Source organism: Lepidochelys olivacea (assembly GCF_965140295.1).
Source record: "Lepidochelys olivacea isolate rLepOli2 genome assembly, chromosome: 1".
Classification (NCBI taxonomy): Eukaryota; Metazoa; Chordata; order Testudines; family Cheloniidae; genus Lepidochelys; species Lepidochelys olivacea.
In genome coordinates, this window is record NC_140411.1 from 223,106,180 (window position 1) to 223,119,757 (window position 13,578).

Here is a 13,578-nt window from a genome sequence, read left to right on the forward strand (position 1 = left end):
CTAACATTTAGGTATGACTAGATCCTCTGGAGGGCAACTTCTCTTATGGCTTGATCCAGAGCCCACTGAAGTCAAAGGAAAGCCTCCAACTGATTTCAGCAGGCACTGGATCAGACCTTTAGTCAGTAAAGCAACTACCCATGGTTAGTCATATAAAAAGACACCGAGAAGTGCAGCATGACCAAATTGATCCTGTCCTATAATTAACAGCATGATCCTGATCAGCATGGCCTCAGCACTGAAGGAAGCCCAGCACCCAGACTGGAACCTGCTATGATGTCATTGGTGTTCAAGTGCATATTGGATAAATAGCTACCAGCTTCTCCATTTATCTCCTTCTCCAAAGATAGGAGGGTAGAGACTGGGCAATATTTGACGTTAAGCACTTCAGCATCAAGCAATGTTTTTTTAAGGAAGGGTTGAGCCTCTGCAGACTTACAGCTATTCCACACCCTCCCCTTACAAAGTGTGGTGTTGATGATGCCAGTGAATAAACATCGGGGTGCAATGGAGCAGATTCTGGCAATACGTGATGTTTGGAAGAGGGTAGCTGCGGTCTGAGATGTGGTGAGGAGATATGGGTGGATGTGGTAGGAGGCAGTGTTTGTGAATGGTGTTTGGAGTAGAGTGCGTGATAGAGGGTGCTGTGGAGGAAGCATGTAGTAGACAAAGATGAGCGGTGGGAAGGGTGTTTCCACTCCTGGTTCTACCATCACTGCAGAGGAAATAGCACCTTCACGGCATTTCCCAAACTTCCATTGGGTAGCACTAGCTAGTTCTTGGGGAATGTTTGGGCTTGGTCTACATGTACACATTTTATTGGGATAGCTATGTAGGTCAGGGTGTGTGAGTTTTTACCAACATAGTGAGACCGATGCAACCTCTTGGGTGGACAGTTATACTAGTATAATGGTGCCATATACTGGTATAGTATTCTCCTTCCCAAACAGGAATAAAGGATACCAATATGAACACGTTTATATCAATACAAGTGCATCCGCACTAGGGGATTGGACTGCTTTAGCCGCACCCGTACAGTCAGAGCTGTACAATTTCCTCCTGTAGTCAAGTTCTTACTCACCAACCCCCTTCCTGAAATCCTGGTAGAGAGGGTCAGCTGTCACCAGGCTGTGCTGAGGATTCACACACCCATGTGCGGTGCCTGAACTAGCTGGATTGCTTCTTATTTCCAGCCCGGTGCAGCTCAGACTCCAGTCCCCTTCCTGCCCTTACCAGGCCCTGCTGCCAGCAATTCCAGGACTCTCTGCTGTTTTCTGTCCCGTGCCCCTCCCCTGCGGCAGCCCGCAGCTCTCGCCGCTCTCCCTTTATCCCAGACCCCCGACTCACGGCTCAGCCGGCAGCAGGGATGGGGTTGTTAATTTGATCCATGCCGTGTGCCAGGGCACAGAGAGCAGGGGCTGAGATGGATCCAGGGTCCAGGTGCCGTGAGCGATCTCAGTGCAGAGGGACACACCAGGTTTCCAAGGGATGGCTGGGGCAGGATGTTCCATGTGCATCACGTTACTTCCCGGTCCTCTCTGGGAAAGGGAGGCATGACTTGCTCTCTGGTTTTAATCCTTAACTCCCCAGATTCAGAGAAATAAGTAACTCTTTCCTAAAACGCTCTCAGTTCTCTCCATCCCCTTAGCTGGCTCAGAAACAGCAATTCCCATTTATGCCAGGTCAGATCGGATCATCTAGCCCAGCAACCCCACCCTGATAGTGAAGAGAAAGTGCAAAGAAACCCTGTAATGGACAGGTTTCAGGGTAGCAGCCGTGTTAGTCTGTATTCACAAAAAGAAAAGGAGGACTTGTGGCACCTTAGAGACTAACACATTTATTTGAGCATAAGCTTTCGTGAGATACAATAAATGTGTTAGTCTCTAAGGTGCCACAAGTACTCCTTTTCTTTTTGTAATGGACAGGTAAGGAATAACCTGCCCCTGTGCTATATCACTAACCCCCAAAGTTACAAAATTGAGTTAGATCACCAAAAATCATGAGATGATTAAAAAATATAATTTAAAAATGCATAATGTTTTTAATTTGCCTCTGGGTTTTGAGGCTTTGGAGTACAGTCAGCTCACCTTTTCAAACTGTTCTGGACAACCACCGTGGGTAGAAACATATTTTTTTCAATGAAAGCTGAGATTCTCATATATTCAGACAACTCCAACAGCTGGGACCCTAAAACAAACACTAATTATTTACAAGACTCAGAATTAAATTGGGAGAGATGGGGGGTAGGGGAAGTTTCTTCCTAGGCACTAGCAGTAATGGGTTGGTCTATATCCTCTAGCATCAGGGATTATCCTCCCTACTAATATTTATTCTATCTAATGTAATTGTGGATGTTCTCATTGTCCATATAAATGTCTCATCCTTTTAAAAATCTTGCTGAAGTCTTGGCCTCAATAATATCTTGTGGCAGTGAGTCTCACAGGCCAATCATACATTGTGCGAAATGTATGGATTCCCTTTAGTCAGCTTTAAAGTTTGTTTTCGGTTTTCTTTCATGTCCATGTGTTCTCCTGAGAAAGTGTAAACAGGAGAGCCTGACTGCCCCTCTTCAGGCTAGTGACCTCGGTCCTATTCCTGTCACTGTTAATGAAGAAAGAGCCTTCTCTGCAGCTCACGCCATCTGAAGCATAGAGGTATGAAGACTTTAGATACACATAATCCCCTTCTATTCCTTGTACTTCCGGGAAAGTATGTCTCTGATTCTGATTATAGGGGCTCAGATCCATGTTCTCAAGGCCCCAACCCAATATCTCCGCCTGGGAGAGAAGGGGGCATAACCAGTACTCTCCAATAGGAGCAAGTGCTAATTTTCATACCAAGTAGTATATTGAAATATTCATTCTGACATTATTTTGGGGAAAATTCATCATTGGAATGAATCAAGTCATTGCTATTTCATCTCTGGTGTTTCCCTATGTTTGAAAATATTTTTGGTAAGAGAGAGCTGAGTCACCTGGCACTTAGTAAATATCATCCAGATTTGGGCAGTCATTCCAGGAAGTGCAATTTGTGTAACTGAAACTCCGTTAGTATTTGTTTAATAGTTTCTTGTTTCTGCAGGAGATCCTCATTTAGCTAGCTTGAATGAAAAGTATTACTGTTTTAAGGTGTTTTGTTTATGTATGTGTGTGTAAAAATAGCACACGGTATAATGCAGTCTCTGCTACTTATGGTTGGCAGCTGACTAGGTAGGAATCCAACCCATGCGTGGGGCTCTGGGCTCTGTGCATTTTCAAGTTATCTGGAGAGGAATGTTGAAGCTGAGGAGCAGAGAAAAGAGCCAAAGGAAAAAGAGAGGCACCAATCTTTGATGAGGTGCGTTGAGGGAGTCCAAATGATATCAGGGGCCGTTGGGGCAAATCATTCATTGGAGTGGGTTCTCAGTATGCAGGGAGAGAGCCATAGTAATTCACTGTGTTTCTAGATTAGTTGTGGGTGGTGGGGGTCTCTGTGCATGTGTACAGGGGCAGATTAGTTTGTTGGGCAGTTGTTTGGGGGGGACGGGACAGGGCTGGGTTGAGGAATAGATACCGTTGGCCTGAGCATAGGACAAGAGCTCCTGGGAAGGATATGATTACATCAGTATCTCACTTTTCACATTTTTATGCAAGTTTCTAGTGCTTGTGGTTGTGAAGAAACACTCGAAGACATGACTCCAGTGCAACTGATGTGGGGGCATCTGCCTGAGTCCGCAGAGAGCTGGGAACAATGGGGTGAATTTTCCAAGTCATCTCAATCGCATGTTGATTTCTTTGCCCTCAGAGCCCTGCCAATGTCATCCCAGCAGAGGACTCTGTGTGTGGCAGGAGAAGAAGAGCACATTGGGGCTAGCCATCCAAGCAAATGGCCACGGGGATGGATTTCTGGTAAGTACTAGGCAGCCTTGTGCTGCTGCTCCTGCCTCTCTGTGGGGTGGGTGCCAGAGACCACACCTGATGCCATTCATGCTGCTCCTGAAAGGGTTGGGGAGATGGGTTTGTTGCCATCTCTTGGGGGGGGGAAGTGGCTCCACGCCACTGCGTTGCTGGGTGAAGTGGGCCTCCTTTCACTGTTATTCCATGTGGGGAGTGGGGCCAGAGCGTGAGGTTCATGTGTGAGTGTGGGTTTGTGTGTGCACGTGTGTCAGATGGCAGGCCACAGATTAATTCACTGATAGTTAGGAACAAAAGTGCTTGGTCATGGAGTGGGGGCTTCCCGCTCCTCTTCTTTAGTTTGGGTCTCAGTATTGTGAAGAGTTCATGGCAGCTCCTCTCTCAGTGGGTTGAAAGCACCTGCCCCATCAGCTGCCCCTCTATAGCCTGGTCTCAGACTAGAGATTCGTGCAGTTTCAGCCATTGGTGGCCAATCATTAGTGTAGCTGAGACAGGCACGGTTTGCACCTGAGGAGGCTATGCCTCTTTGAAACTCAAAGTAAGCTCCCCCAGTGCAAATGGCAACTTTACCTGTCAGCACTCGTGCTTGTACTGATACAGCTACAACAATGGCTGCAACCCGGTGAATCACCAGTCTGGACTGGGCCTAAAAACATTTATGCAAATTGAAAATGCCCTGTCCCCTTTTTTTTTTTTTTGCCTGAAGATGCTGGCAGGTATGGAGACCCCTGGTGCAAACCCTTCCCTTACCATTCCTCATTGTTGGCATCTCCGTTGAATCTAGGGGCTCAGGTCTGTTTCTCAGAGAGAACCCTATCCTCACCCATCACCTGAGAGGGGGCATGGCCTAGCCAGAGTCTTCCAATGGGAGCAGGGACTAATTTGCATGGCAAATAGGGCCACAAAATATGCATTCTGACATTATTTCTGAAGTAATTCTTTATAAGATCTAATCTTATTGAAGCAGGTTGCTGCTTCAGCTGTCCTTTGAGACCCTAGATTTGAAAAACCAGAACACAGCTGCATCTGCTGGTGCTTACAGTGGCTCTCCCTCATCTCCAGGAGCTGCCCCCGGAGATGGCAGTAGTTCCTCCTGCTCGCCTCTGCTGGCCTCCTGGAGCCATTCAGGGAAGAGGAAAATACACTAGTTTGTACTGCTTAGAAGCACTGTACAGCCAGCCCTGAAGTTCCCATGCTACCCCCGCTTGTGCTTCCCCCAGGATTGGCTGGGCAGTAACAAGGGATTCTTGTATTATGAAAACAGCAGAGCCTGGTAATTCTTCTCTAGTACCATCCCCCTCTCTGTCTCTTTGCACATTCTCATCCTCATTGGTTTGAGAGCCTTCCTTTCTGCATCTTCTGTCATACTTCAGTGTCATAAATTCTCCTGTATCTTTGAAAAATGGTTCCTTATGTTCTCTGTAGCAAAGCCTATGAATCCTTCCCTCCCCCATTAACACACTTAGGAGTGAATGGTTCTATTTATTTCAGCTCCCTGTGCCTCAGATTTCCCATCTGTAAAGTGCGTTGAGACCTACTTATGAAAAGCGATGTTGTACCAATAAAATAAAAACCAGCAGGATCTTATTAAAGGGAAAAAGGCAAAATACCACATTTATTGTGAATACAGAAAGAATCATAGTAAGCAGTTAGTTATAGCTATAACATTCCATTCAATCTCATATTTATTCACACATTCATTCATACAAACACACCCACACACACATACACACCCACACACACAGGTTCTGCAAGGTTGTTATCATAGTTACCAGCCTTAGAGTTGCTCATGCCAAGCCACTGGCCAGGTGGCCTGGACATGAGGAGGGAGCAGGGCCTTGTCAGATGCTCATCTGATGCTCCTGGAAGTTGGTTTGCAGAATCAGACCCCAAAGTTCTCACTTTTTAGAGTCTATTTTTATAGGAATTTCTTCCTATGCCAGTCTATGGGAATTGCTTCATCATGCTGTTGCTGAATCAATCAGCAGATAGCACATTCCTGACGGCTCCAAGATGTTATCTTGTTCTTTGGTTCTCCCATTCTTGAGGCTGTTGGGTGGATTCCAGTCTGCCCTCCGGGTGGGGTCCTCTGGTTATTTCCACTTGACGCCTTCTTCAGCCGATGGACACTGGATTCTTAGGCTGGCACCTCCCTGATCATTCAGTTATTATCCACACCAAGCATCCATCCACATACATCCTCTATCTCTATTTTAATCACAATTGTTAATACAACAAAAGGGCGGGGAGTCTCTGGGTGCTGTTTCTGTTGTTAGAGTATTGCTTTGAGTCTCTCTCTCTGTGAACTGCTTTGAGAACAGACTCTGTCTTAGAATGTACTAACACAATTAGCAGCTTGCAAGTTTCACACATAATGGGAGAGAAACAGTACCAAAAACCAAGAGACCTCTTAATTAGTAATACCCTGGAATTTAAACTCTGGGGAATCAAACTTATTTGTGATTTTAATACAGAACTTCTTTAATATGATCCAACATAATCCCCCTTTTGACACTAAGATTTATAATCGTCAGTGTCACTTTCTATGTAGCCTATTCAAGAGAAAGTACTGTGAGGCAATTTGAGTTTGTGATTCCAATTCATGCCACATACATGATCCTAGTGATGTATCTTTACTACAAGGTTCTGGGGAAACAGGCAAGGTGAGGCACACCCACTTTTGAGGAGTCCATTCGGTACAACCTCTAGTGTCCAATAGCTTCCCTCCCTCCCCAGCCCATTGGCTCGAGGTTTGGGGTAGCCAGAAGGATCCCATGTGTAATATGGGAAGTGGGCTAACTTTCCATACCTTTGCCTCCAGGGACCGTTGGTGTGCAATTTTGACTTGTTTTTGTATCAAGTTGTCCTGTAGTTGAGCCAGGGAGTTTAATTTGTTTTTAATAGTTTCCAAATCCACTGAGTTGGCAAGTCCTGCTCCTGCTCCGAACCCGCCTAGCATGGTATCCATAATGTCTCTTTTAGTTCTGGGGTGAGGGGTATCTGGAGGGGACAGCTTATGTGTCTTTAGCCAGGCTATTAGTATGGGGAGAGAAAAAGGCATACACTTGGGCTCTACTTTTGATACATTTAGTCGTGTCCAATCCATGTCAATTCTTACTTTAACCAGCAGGGGGCTCACCAAGGCTTTTACCGGGGTAGTCTGAGTTTTAAATAACGCTGGTTTTGCCATTTGTACCGGGGTGTTTCTTATAAACACATATTCTTTTTCCCAAGTCCATTCACACCCATCCGGGAATGTCATTGCATGTGTGTGACTTGGGCAGTAGACTACAATTACAGTTACAAGGTCCCCAGATTTTATAAAGCCCTCCCATATATAAGGGAGCGAGGGGTAGTCTGAAAGTATGGTGGTATCTCCCACATATCCTGCCGTCCGTACCCCCACCATCCAATGTTTTTTCCTTCCTGCGGCGACTGAGATATTTACTTGTAGCCCCAGTTCCCCTTCTCCAATATATACATGTGTTTCCCCTAAAGTTGTTAATGTGAGATTAGTTTTTAGATCAACCCATCTTAAGTGAATGTCTGTCTCTTGTGGTGGAATCCATGGTGTGTTGTTGGCTTGTGCATGTATTAGTAAGGCAGTGAGAATTGATTTACCTTGTCCCATGTATCCCGGAGCATGGATATCATTGTTATTGATGGTCATGAAAGCGCCTGAGTGTCGTGTGCTCACCACTGTAAGTAGGGTTAACGCTTTGATCCAGAACGGGGGCTGCCGCCTCTGTGGCAGCCCTGATTTCCATCTCGTTGGAGGCATTGTTTTGCCCTTCTGATAAGGATCAGAGCTGGCGGTTTTACGCAGCAGTCTTTGGTGCCTGCAGGAATGAAAATAAACGTACCACGTCTGCAGGTCCTGGTTCACTACTGTTATCAGGGTGTTGTGTCTGAAAATACAATTACAGTGTGAGAGGATTAAGTCATGAGAACAGCTTGAGTTGTGAAACGTGAACCCATTTTAATTTCCCATTCTTGTCTATGCGATAAATGAGAGGGCTGAGGCGATCAACTATGGAGTAGGGTCCAGTCCACTTCGACTCTAATGTGTGATCCCTTTTGCCCAGCCTTAAGTACATTACCTGATCCCCTGGCTCCCATAATAGTGAGTCCCCAGGTTTTTTGTTTTCCATTCTTGTATTCATGAGCTCAATGGCTTGGCTCACCCTATGCTGTAAGGAGGCTTTATCTTCCTGCAGCTGCTTTAGCCACTGCCAGTGCTCATGAGCTCCGAGCGGATTGTTTATCTCCGTATCTGATGTTTGCTCAGGGTTAATGACCAGCCTCATTGCCTGCCCGAAGAGGATTTGGTAAGGCTGTATTTTAGTTCTCAGCCTGTTGCTGCTGCGGATAGCTGCCAGTATTAGTGGAAGCTTCTCAGGCCAGTCTTTACCGGTGCGGTCCACAACTTTCCTGAGAGCTTCTTTAATAGTGCGGTTCATTCGTTCCACTTGTCCCGAGGACTGGGGTCTGTATGGAACATGAAGTTTGTGTGACACCCCCAAAGCTTTAAGCATTAGGGTAAATATGTTTCCCACAAATGATCCTCCGTTGTCTGAATCAATAATCTCGGGAGTCCCATATCTGCAAACTACTTCAGAGAATAGTTTCTTAGCCGCGGTACGAGCGCTATTGTCCCTAGTAGGGAAAGCTTCCACCCATCCTGAGAACGAATCTATGATTACTAGCAAGTACCGGAATCCTTCTTTACTTCGTGGTAATTTGTCAATGAAATCTATTTGGATCCTATGCCAGGGACCCAGCCTTCTTTGATGTAGCAGTTGAGGCTGGTATGGGGGTCGGGCTTTATCTCTGGCGTACTGAACACAGTTCCTGACCCATGTTTCTACATCATCTCTCATCCCCCTCCATTCTGCCACTTGCTTCAACCTTCCCAACGTCCCCTCCACTCCTTCGTGCATGAATTGGTGAGCTATATTCACCAGTTCCTGCCTTTCAATTCTTCCTGGGACGTGGACTGATCCTAATACCTTCTGTTCCTGCCTTCGGGTTACTGCTGCTATCCCTTCATAGTCTCTGGCTATAGGATCGGCACGGTTATTCCAGATGGTTTCAGCTGCTGAGCCTTTCCCATGTGCCTTTACATGTTTGATTTTTAACTGATCGGGATGAGAGGTAACCCAGGCATAAATCCATTTCCATTCCTCTATGTACGCTATTTCTTTACCATCCGCGGCTTTCCAGCCATTCTTTTGCCAATCAAACATCCAATATTGCACTCCATTCACGCAATAGTTGCTGTCAGCATAGATGTATACAGTTTTGGGGCATTTGTCTGCTGCATACTGTTTTAAAACTTGATATATTGCATGGAGTTCGGCATGTTGTGCCGAGCCGTGATCTAAATATCCTGTTAACACCTCTTCTTCTAAATTTATGGCTGCATATCTGATTCTCTTTTTGCCATGGATCACCATGGAACTGCCATCTGTGAACCAAATGTGTCTTTCCCAACCCACTGTATCTAGTTCTTCAAGGGGGGGCGCTTGGGCTTGCATGATTCTCTGTTCTAGTGTAACTAGCGGACATTCATGCTTAGTCCCCCTTTCGATAAGAGCATGAGTCAGCATGTCAGGTTTAGCCACTGTGTCAGCCCGGACTCCTCTGTTTACCAGGGTTAGGGTCCATTGCGCCATCCTGGTATTAGATACCCTGCCTCCTATCAACTTTCCAGACAGGATGTATTTCAGAGGTGTATGTGTGCTCTGTATTGTAATTGGGGCACTGCCGGTAAGCGGCTCAAAGGATTGAACAGCCCATACTGCTGTCAGGCACTCCCGTTCGCAAGTGTCGAAATTTAATTCCGCTCCCTGCAATTTCTTAGATTCGTATGCTACGGGTACCAATTTCTGGTTCTCACTTTGTTGTAAGAGGGTGGCTGCCATGGCCACTTCATTAGCTGCTAACCGGATGACAAATGGTTTTGATTCATCCGGGAAGCGCAAAGCAGGGGCGGTTAGGGCTTTTTGTTTTAAGGTGTTTAAAGCGGTATCCTGGTCTGGACCCCATTCCCAATGTGTCTTTTTCTTAAGTAATTTCCATAAAGGAAGGGTGATCTCTGCATATTTATAGATATGGGGCCGTAAAAAGTTGAATCCCCCTAGCAAAACCCTTAAGGAGTGTACATCGGTAGGAGCTGGCATTTCAATTAATGCCCTCACCTTCCTTTGATCTACCTGCCTTCCCTCTTGACCAATGATAATCCCTAGGTAACTGACCTGGGTTTGCACCAATTGTGCTTTTTCCAGGCTTACCTTGAATCCGGTGTCCTGGATCAGTGTGAGGACATCCTCTGTAAGCCTTTGTACCTGCGTCTCCAGCTCCCCGAAAACCAAAATATCATCCACATAGGAAAAAACGAGTAGTCGATCTGCTGGACTTAATTGATCCAGCATATCTACCACATGTCTGTGGGCAATAGCTGGAGAGTCTTGGAATCCTTGGGGTAAGCGTTGAAATGTGTATTGCTGATCCCTTATGGTGAAGGCAAACTGGTCCTGTGAATCAGGGTGTAAGGGTATTGCAAAGAAACAGTTAGCCAGATCTATAACTGAAAAGTACCTGGAGGTGGCTTGTACTTTTTGGATAACTTGTGTCATATCTGCCACAATGGGAGCCATGGGTATGCTTCCTTTGTTGATCCTTCTGTAGTCAATAGTTAGTCGCCAGGACTGTCCGTCTGCCTTTATGACTGGCCACACAGGGGAGTTAAAGGGAGAGTTAGTTTTCCTGATAACCCCCTGTTCTTCCAGGTCCTTGATGATCTGGATCAATTGTGCTTCAGCTTCTTTGGGGTACCTGTATTGTTTCTGGGGCGGTATTAGTTCCCCTATAATTTTGACACAAGCATTGATTTTACCACAATCTGTTTTCTTCTGGGTCCAGACCACGGGAAACTTTGCACGCCACTCCTCTTTCTGTTGGGCAGTGAGGGCTGCAATTGATCGGTCTCCTCCTTTGGAAACCACGTTGTTTTGGCTCTCTTTTGATAAAAAAGGGGGGAGGGCTTCCAGCCTCCACAGGGCACTCCGGGGTAAATCGATTAGGATATTGTTTTTAAACAACCAGTCCGTTCCTAGAATTACATCGTTAGTCATGTATTTTGTTTGAATTAAGTTCCCAGTTGTGCTATAGCATTGCACTGAGGACGGGAAACCTTGTACTGTGAAAGGGACTTGTGTCCATTCTTGTCCCATACTGGGTTTCCCCTGAAATGACTGCAGGATTACCTCCTGCCCCTTCCTGCCATTGTGGGGGGTTGCCTTAATTAAGGAGACTGAGGCTCCGGTATCAATTAGGGCTAGGGTAGGAGCTTGGTCTCCCTGCTGAATGTATATGTGGGGTCTTCCTCCTGGATCCCATGTTAACTTTCCTATGAATCTCCACTGCTGTGCTCCTATACCAGGTGGGGATTCTACACTCAGCGGGCTTCCCTAGAAGTATTCTTGATCCTCTGCGGGGGGAGGAGGCAAATCCATCGGAGGAGCGCTTGGGGTGGTTACCCCAGATACCCTCCTCTGCTGGCTTTGCAGTCTTAGGATTTCCCTCATGATATCAGCCATAGGAGCCTTGTCCCATTTTTCCCGATCCCCACCCAGCTGCATTAACAATCTCCACATCATTCGACGCATATCTGGATCGAGCTTATCGGGGCATCCCTGAGATGGTCTATTCTCCTCAGTTATTCGAGCTCTGTGTGTTTCTGGATATAACCTCCCTCCTGCATGATAATTTCCCCGTCCTCGAGACCTCCCTCTCCAGGAACCTCCACGGGGTGCTAAAATTCCCTTTTCCCCACTTTCATTTGAATAGGTGACTGTTGGCTCCATGGCAGCTACATATGCCACTCTTTCTTTTTTTATGTTAGGTTTTGGTCCTGCATGTGTGGTAATTTGCTGCACCATCCCCCTTAATTCTTCTAAAGTAGCAGGATGGCCATCCTGCCAAACAGCCAGTTTCCCTGAATAATATGGTAGTAGTGACGCGGCACAATCTCTCAGGGAGGAGATGGGGAATGGTAAGGTATATAAATTGGCAATGCCAGCCACGGTTACTAGACCGGCCATCACCTGCATTAATGCCCATCGAGTAAGATAGTTTTCTGGGTCTTCATTGGGACCCTGGGCTGAAGCCACAGCTTGGGCTATAAAATTTCTCCTGCCTATTTGTTCCCCGAAAATCGCCATAAGGGATAATTCATTGGTAGCTTCTTCTACCCTAATGCGGTCCAGTGTGGCTCTTATTTCTGGAGCTGCGCATATCCCCATAAGTCGGTAGATCTCTGTAGTGGTTAATCTCTCCCTCCCGGCTAATAGGAAGGCATCGGTACACCACCGGGAAAAGGATTCCCTATTTAGTGTACCTAGGTGGTCCGCCATTGCTTTTAGGTCTGCTGCTGACACCGGGATAGTTGTGATTTGTTCATTACCCCCTCCCTCAGCGTCCGCCCTGGGGGTAGTAATGGTGCGCCGTTCTAAAGCAGCCACTGAGGCTGAAGGACTTTCCTTTAGGTCGTCCAAAATATCTTTCTCCCAAATTCCTTGGGGGTCCCAGTGATCCCAGGCTTCCCCCCCGCAATCTGATTTTAGATTAAGGTCGGCAGGGTCCCATTCTCCTGAGCTAACAGCCGCGATTTGACGGGTGGCAAAGCCCAATTTCAATTTAAGCTGTTTGATAATAGATTCACGACTGTGGTTTACCGGGGTTCTGCCTTGTTCTAATGTTAGCTTTTTAACCATCCCTTGTAGGACCTGATTCTCTTTAATTAGGGCTTGGTTTTCTTTTTCTATTTGTTTAAATGCGGTAGTTTGCTCGGTCAGGAATCTCTCTTTACTTTTGTATTCCTGCAGTGCCTCTTTTATTATTTCCATCTGGCTTTGTGAGTTTATTGCCACCACTTTCCAATTCTCTATCCCTTTTTCCAATTGGGTTAGTTTTTCCTGCAGAGAAATTTTATTTTCTTTACAGGTAGTTAGGCGGAGGTAACTGTTATTACATGCCTCCCATAATAGCCAAATAGCTGCTGCGTCTCGTTTGGCAGCACTAGAAGGTTTGTACATGAGGATGTATTGAGCCAATCTATCCTCTAGGTCTGATATAGTACAGACATCTACAAGGACTTGTTCAGTCCATGGATTATGTCCATATCTTTGGAGGACTTGTTTGAAAGGTGTAATTTCTCTAATGAAAGCGGAGGCTGGAGCTCCCTCCGGTTTCATTCCTCCCTCCATACCTGCTTTACCCTGTTTTTTCTTTAACATTCTAACAAATTTTTAATTTTTCTATCACTCCTGATTTTATTCAGTGCTTAATCTATGCTTGTTCTTCCCTGCTACCTTCTCGGAGGCCAGCAGGTCCGGTTAACCTGTTTCTCCCTGCTACCTTCTCGGAGGCCAGCAGGTCCGGTTAACCTGTTTTTCCTGCTACCTTCTCGGAGGCCAGCAGGTCTGGTTAAATCTGTTTTTCCTGCTACCTTCTCGGAGGCCAGCAGGTCCCCTGCTACCTTCTCGGAGGCCAGCAGGTCTGGTTTAATCTGTTTTTCCTGTTACCTTCTCGGAGGCCAACAGGTCCCCTGCTACCTTCTCGGAGGCCAGCAGGTCTGGTTAAATCTGTTTTTCCTGCTACCTTCTCGGAGGCCAGCAGGTCT